We start from the raw sequence: 8,201 nt of genomic DNA on the forward strand, positions 1-8,201 counted from the left end.
GGTTTTTGTTGTTTAATGTTGTAGTTTTAATGGTCTAACCTCTACTTTTTTGGAATGGGTAAGGTAATAGTATGTTATAAAAATGAAAATTAAAGGCAGTATAGAGGACTTAAAAATAATATTTTTAAAAAAATGAAAGTAGTGAAAATACATCTGTTTCAGACAGTGTGGGCTCAGTTCAGTTTCAGAAAGCTCCTTGTTCCAGCTTAGATCTTGTTCTCAAGATCTAAGGTACACCTCCAGTGTAGTTTGTGTTATCTACAGGGGTTATTCTGTTTCACCTGTTCCTTCCAACGTGGTTCCATCTCTTATTCAAGCTCACTTTTTCTCTCGTGCTGTGAGGAGGGAGGAACACTGCAAACAAATATCAATGGTGTGTATGGGGAGTGCTCACAGTGCCTTGGACACCCTGGGTTTGCCCCTGCTCTTGGTTGTTTGCTTTCCCAGTCTACACTGTTCAGGCTCCAGATTACTCTTCAGGGAGTGGCCCCGAGTTGCGTGCACTTTCCTGATCTAGGCCACTCAGGTCAAGGTTCTCTGGTACTCCCCAAATTTGCAGATTGAGTTGGGATATTTTTTTGGTACACTTCCCAGTTCTGAACAGCTGAGACAACCAGGTGTTTGGCTAGTGTCCTCTCCCTGGCAGTGAGATCACCTTATCTCTTTCCCGGTCCCAGCCGCTTGGTTAACTGGGTGACAGTGTGCGCCATCTCTGCTGTGTCTCTACTGGGGAACTGATCTCTCGCTGTGACACTCCTGGTGGATGTCCACTGTCTAGAATTCCAGGAAGTCTTGGTTAGCAACTGGAAGCCTGTTCACAGTTTCATAGGGAATGCTTTCTCTGGGACTGAGGTTGCCCCTTTCTTGCTCTGGCTACCACCTTCCTGCCCCCTCCTCCTGCAGTGGATGGGCTGGTTCACTTCCGGCACATTCGCCTCTGGTATTTGCTCAGTCCTTTGTTCTGTAAGTGGACCCGAGGAAATGCACCTAGGAAAAAAATACATACAGACATATATACATACATAAAACCCACAGATTATGTGCCTATCCCAGACACTTGCAGGTTAGGGCTTTTTCGAGGATACGTCTCTCTCCCTCTCTCTCTCCACACCCTCTCAGATTGCCCTCAGGGCATTTGATATTGGTCCTTATCCTAAACAATGCAGCCCACTCCTCCCTATTCAGCCCCCTCTTCCTGGTGGTGGATACAAGTGTCTGGGATAGGCACATAATCTGTGGGTTTTATGTATGTATATATGTCTGTATGTATTTTTTTCCTAGGTGCATTGCCCTCTGAGTTTCCAAATCTCCCCACAGACCCGCTGGAGAGAGGGTTTCCTGGTGTTTGGAAACTTTTTCCTCTTTAAGACATCCTTTCCAGGACGGCTCTCCATCACTAACACTCCTTTTATTTTATATTCTGCCCTACCTCATTTTGAAGAAAATTGGCTGCATTTCTGGGTGCGTGATGTCCTCGAGCCAGTGTTCAGAAATTATTTTATGGACTTTGTTCAGCGTTAAAATGTTCTTTTGCTGGATTTTTGGGGGAGAAATTGGTCTCCCCGTCTTATTCCTCTTCCATCTTAGGATGACACCCCCGCCCCACCCACTGACTTTAAATTATGCCAAGTTGGTTGACATAGAATAGGGAGAGAAGGAAATTCTGGTACGTTCCTAAATAGACTACAGGAGGCTCCCCATAATTTTACTGACTTTTACCTTAATATTACAGAGGGAGAAATAATTCTAAACATAGATTTCTCACTAATTTTACATCAGATGTCTGCCATTATGCAAACAGGTATTTGGGCCAAATTAGAAAAACTGTTGCAGATATTTCAGATGGTATATTATAGCAGAGAATATGAGGAGGAAAATAGAGGACAGGGGAATCCAGCAAAAGCCTGAAGCCCCAACAATGTCTGTTAGAACAGCTCTGAAACAACCTGAGAAAAATAACCAGAGGGACACTTGGGAAAAGGGATGGGCTTGCTATTACTGAGGAAAGGAGGGACATTTTTTTCCCTCAGGCATCCAAGGCACCTCTGGCTCCCTGTCTCATCTGCAAAGAACCACACTAGAGAAGAGATTTACCTCTGAGGTATAGGTTCCAGTCATCAGACTCTCAAGAGAATTGGAACCACACACAAGCCCCCATCTTAATAACATCTGAGGAACACCAGGTATTAAGCACTCTGTGGGGGCTAATCAGTTGATACCTTTTGGAAACCAGGGCAAGTTTCTCTGTGCTTACTGAAGCCTCTGGTCCACTTTCCTCGTATCCACTATTATACTAAAGCTATCAGGATGAGCCAAACCCTGTTATGTTCTGTTCAGTTCATTACAGTCGCTCAGTCATGTCCGATATTTGTGACCCCAAGAATCACAGCTTGCCAAGCATCCCTGTCCATCACCAACACCTGGAGTTCACTCAAACTGATGTCCATCAAGTCAGTGATACCATTCAGCCATCTCATTCTCTGTCGTCCCCTTCTCCTCCTGCCTTCAATCCCTCCTAGATTCAGAGTCTTTTCCAGTGAGTCAACTCGTCGCATGAGGTGGCCAAAGTATTGCAGTCTCAGCTTTAGCATCAGTCCTTCCAATGAACACCCAGGATTGATCTCCCTTAGAATGGACTGGTTGGATCTCCTTGAGGTACAAGGGACCCTCAAGAGTCTTCTCCAGCACCACAGTCCAAAAGCATCAATTCTTTGGCAATCAGCTTTCTTCACAGTCCAACTCTCACATCCATAATGACCACTGGAAAAGCCATAGCCTTGACTAGAAGGACCTTGGTTGGCAAAGGAATGTCTGCATTTTTATTATGCTATCTAGGTTGGTTATAACTTTCCTCCCAAGGAGTAAGTGTCTTTTAATTTCATGGCTGCAATCAGCATCCACAGTGATTTTGGAATCCCCAAAAATAAAGTCTGACACTGTTTCCACTGTTTCCCCATCTATTTCCCACGAAGTGATGGGACCAGATGTCATGATCTTCGTTTTCTGAATGTTGAGCTTCAGTCCAACATTTTCACTTTCCTCTTTTACTTTCATCAAAAGACTTTTTAGTTCCTCTTCACTTTATGCCATAAGGGTGGTGTCAACTGTATATCTGAGGTTATTGATATTTCTCCTGGTAATCTTGATTCCAGCTTGTGCTTCATCCAGCCCAGAATTCCTCATGATGTATTCTGCATAGAATTTAAATAAGCAGGGTGCCAATATACAACCTTGATGTATTCCCTTTCCTATTTGTAACCAGTCTGTTGTTCCATGTCCAGTTCTAACTGTTGCTTCCTGGCATTAAGATGAAACTAGAACTCTGTGTTATTTTCTCATGGGTTCCTAATGATGCCAGAGTCTCACTTATCCCTTTGGTGGGTAAATATGCTGTGTAAGTTCCAGGCCACTGTTTTCATGAATATAGAACCTTTTCTTTTAAAATGAACAATAATGTGAATATTAGGGAGTGGGATGATTGAAAATGTATAGGTAGAGCACAAATGCTGTTCCTGTTATTACCAACCTCATAGACCACACTCAAAGACCTATTCTCACGTCAAACGTAGTATCCATTACAGCATGAGTTTAAGGAATGAACAAAATCTTAGTGTACTGATTTCTCAAGATGCAAGTGGGATCTTGAACTCTACAATTCAGAGCAACCGTATTTTGAAAGCTGTTGTAACTCAAGGAGTGTCAAAAGTTCTAGGAATAGAATATCACTTACCCAACTACAATCTTCAGAAAAGGGTAATGGCATCATTAAGAGGAATCTACATAAATTAACTCAGGAAGCACAAAACTATTGGTTTAAATATACCCAGTCCTTTAGGGAAGGCTCAGTCTGCCGCCCAAAAAGGAATTATCTCAATGACAGATATTTTTATGAACAGATATTGGCATAGATCCTAAAGCTTTAGAATTAACTCTGTGACTCAGCTTTCAGCTTTACAAACTCCTCATCAATTGAAGGGGGTTCCCCATGGTGGGATTCATCACTTCAAGGAAAGGACTTTCTTCAACTCTGTGAATACCTTCAACAACAACAACAACAATCATATGTGACACTTTTCTTGATCGAAGGACGTCTAAAAATCCTAAAATGGAGTCATGTAACTATGGATATAATGTAACTCTTAATTTTGATTGCATTTTAATTTGGTTTAATGACTATTTTATCTTTCATCTCTAACTTTAAAGCAGGGTTTGTTTCTAACTGTGTGAAAGTTTTTAAGTTACAAGTGAACAGGCTCCTACAATTGCCGCAGCCTCTCCAAACTATTATTTGGGGCCCCTGGTCCAGAGACTCTCAATATGACGGTTAGAAGAGATGCTGATAAATTTAGGGATGAAGTCTCATCACATCAGGAAGTAGCTATGGAATGAAAATGACACCCTTTTCCCTTGGCAACATAATTCTCCTAAAAAGAAAAGGGGATAATGAGAGAGTTAATTCCTAGGTGGAATGATAAGTCCAGAGACCCTGAGGAGGAGAAAGAATTTGAAGTTCTCGAAGAGGCGATAGAAGCCTGGAATTTTTAAGGAGTAGGGAAGGACAAGCTTCTATATTTTAATTTTTCTTCTATATTCCTTAGTAAGTATTATATAACAACATTGTATCCCTCTTGGGAACAGTTTCTCCTTCTTGAAAACATTCTGACTAAACTTGATATTAGAATATATATTACAGGAGTGGGTCTGGTAAGTTCTAATCCTGTTACCTTATAATGTAAATTGTGGAAGTGGTCTGGTAAACTTTTTTACAACCTTGAGACATTCTTTGGATATATTGTTATAACAAAATTAAATAGTATATAGCTCTCTTGCTTAGACTAGTCAGGGGCACTCTATGTCCCCCTTCTGATGTCTATGTCAGAAGCTTTCTCTGTCCCGTTTCATTCTTGGATAAAATTCTGCTACACAAAAGCTCATGAGTGATCAAGTGTGGTACCTGTTACTGAGGCAAAATCTTGTTTCTTCAGATATCAGGAACCTGACACTGTTCACATTAAGCTAGTAATTCTCAGTCTTCCCATTGTTCAATTAGCTCTGTTTAACCAGTCACACTGAACTTCCATCCTGTGTTCTGTTCTTGGTCTCACTGCATGTGCATCTGCCATTCTTCTGCTTCCCTTGATTTTTATCTTTTTGCTAATGGTCTTTGAGATATGATTTTAAATTACTCATGAAGTTTTCTTCTGACTGTACTGATTGTTATAAGATTACTATTTTAGTTGAGCTGTTCAATTTTCTTTGGTAGACTGTGTTCTCTGATTCGAATTAACTATCATATCCCATATCTATTTTTCTTCTGACTTTACTCGCCTTGCATCAGGAGTAGAGGTCTCTATTTAGGGCGTAAAAAAATGTCTGAATAAGGACTTATGGAATCAACAAGAAACACATTTATTAAACAAGTTCATCTTAAAAAAATCTGGATGGAAGCAAGATTCTTAAGATCCTAACTCTCTGAAAAGGTAGTATATAGTTTACAAATTAAAATCACCAACATTGGGTTTCCTTTCCAAGAAGAGCTAAAAAAATTATCATCATCTTCTAAGGAAAGCATATTTTACAATGACTTATGTATTTCAGAGGTGTGTATAAGGGATAGTAAATGTCAGAAAGAACAACACTTTTCGTTAAGAGAAATTGACGCTTGTGTATGAAAGGTTTTTGCTTTCCTATTTTGGTGAATGACATGTATTTTCTATTCTGTGGTGGGAACGTTTTCCATCAGTTCAGTTCAGTTGCTCGGTCTGTCTGACTCTCCACGACGTTTTCCATAAAAATCCCTTAAATCAGTGTCCATGATTGCTGTTCATGGGACTTAATGGTGAGGATTTTCAGGAGATATGAAATTACAGAAGCAAGATAACACAGTGGTAAAGCAAGTATAATCTTAACTGGAAACCAAATTGTACTACACATTATCTCACTTTTTATTCAGTCATTTGCTTCCATGTTATTCCTGTCAAAATTTTACCAATAAAAATGCATTCTTACCTCTCAGATGAGGAAGCTTTCATGTGACCAAAGGGAGTTTTACCGAATAGGGAGTCTTTTACAGGTATTAGTGACCAGGATTTGTAAATTTGAAGGATGCCTAAATTTTAAAAGAACCTTCGTGGTACAATATTAAAGAGAAATAATCTGGTAGTTTTCCCAGAAAGCCACACTGGATGAGTTCCCTTTTTCTTTCTTTCTTTCTTTTTTTATTTCCTCATTGGTTTTTCTGTTTATTGACTGCATGAGTCAGAATCTACCTTTGACCTCTGGACCATAGCATTTTCCAGGAAGCCACCAATACCAAAGTATTACCAGAATGGGAAAGTGTTAGTGCCTCAAAAGTGTCTGATTCTTTGTGATCCCATGAATCACAGCACGCCAGGCCTCCCTGTCTATCACCTACTCCTGGAATTCACTCAAACTTTATTCCATCGCGTCTGTGATGCCATCCAGGCGTCTCATTCTCTGTCGTCCCATTCTCTTCCTCAATCCCTCCCAGCATCAGAGTCTTATACAGTGAGTTAGCTCTTCGCATGTGGTGGCAAAAGTATTGGAGTTTCAGCTTTAGCATCAGCCCTTCCAGTGAACACAAAGGACTGATCTCCTTTAGAATGAACTGGTTGGATCTCCTTGCAGTCCAAGGGACTCTTAAGAGTCTTCTCCAACAGGACAGTTTGAAAGCATCAGTTCTTCTGTGCTCAACTTTTATTATAGTCAAACCTCACATTCATACATGACTACTGGGAAAAGCCTAGCTCTAACCAGATGGACTTTTGTCTGGAATTAATGTCTCTGCTTTTTAATATGCTATTTAGAATGGTCATAGCTTTTCTTTCAAGTGGCAAGTGTTTTAATTTCACTGATGCAGTCAACATCTTCAGCAATTTGGAGACTAAGGAAATAAAGTCTGCTACTGTATCCATTGAATCCCATCTATTTGCAATGAAGTTATGGGACGAGATAATATATCTTCATTTCTTGAAAGATGAATTTTAAGATAGCTTTTTCACATTCCTCTTCATCTTTTTTCCTCTTTATTTCTTTTGAACTCTCTACTTTAAAAAAAATCAACATTTGGTAGGAAAAATAGTAAAAGAAGGGAAGGACAATTCAGGCAAAATGAAGGACATTGACAAGGCACAGAATATGAGAAGAACAAAACATGGAGATTAAAGGTATCTGAATGACTGGTCATGTGTGGACATGAGCAGTGAGCAGGAATGACAGAAATGATTAGAAATGTCTTATCATATAGGTAGTGAAATTCATGAGAAATGCTTAAGTGGAGTCGTGTTAGGTTCTGATGCCTCTTCTGTGCAGTTAAGACGTTAATAAACACAGATTTGATGACCCTATTTGCTTTAGTCTTGGAATGCTCTATTTTCAGCTTATCTGGAGTTTGTAGTACCAATGGAAAAGATGTTTCTTGGCTGAGTCCGTATTCCAGCACATACATTAGCTCTAGCTTCATGGCAGCACACTAGTTGTATTTTCTCCTCCCTGATCATTTCTTGTAGGGATAGTATAAAATATGGAATAGGTGGTAGGACCTAGCGGGGGATATGTTGAAGCCATCCTTGAAATACAGCACCAGCAGCCATAGTTCTGCATAGTTCTAGCAGCATGCTACAATATGGATTTATTTTCCTCAGCTATACATTAATTGAATTTTAATACCAACCTGCCCCTGCATGACTACCTCATGGTCACTGATGCTTCTGTGTACCCGCAGACCTTCTCTAAACCAGCACCAACCTGTACTTCATACTTTAGTGATAGAGTCAAAGACTAATACTCTGCCTAATACTTATTGATCTTGTTGTAAACCATGTCCAGGAGGAATAAGTGATTAAACTTCTTAATCTGCAACTGGTTCTGCATGCCTAGGGTTTATGTGCCCATTTTGGACTTGCCAATGCCTTATCTCTAGAATCTCCTACAAAAAAGACCAACACTAGATATATTGTCCTATTCCTGGAGTTCTGAGGGATAATCAGTGACACTATCTCATTGGCCCCTTTAGTACCATCACCAGGGCAACACAAGGTCTGCAGCATTATTAGAGTTAGAAGGAAGTTCTTGGAGATAAGTTCTATAAATATAAATGAAAATGCAGTAAAGTTACTGAGTCAGATATACAGATTTATGACCCACTTCTTGGCACTCTACTCCATCATTTTACCTTTTTC

The sequence above is a fragment of the Moschus berezovskii genome, chromosome Y (assembly GCF_049115385.1).
Source record: "Moschus berezovskii isolate FMDL1 chromosome Y, NW_MosBer_1.0, whole genome shotgun sequence".
Taxonomy (NCBI): Eukaryota; Metazoa; Chordata; class Mammalia; order Artiodactyla; family Moschidae; genus Moschus; species Moschus berezovskii.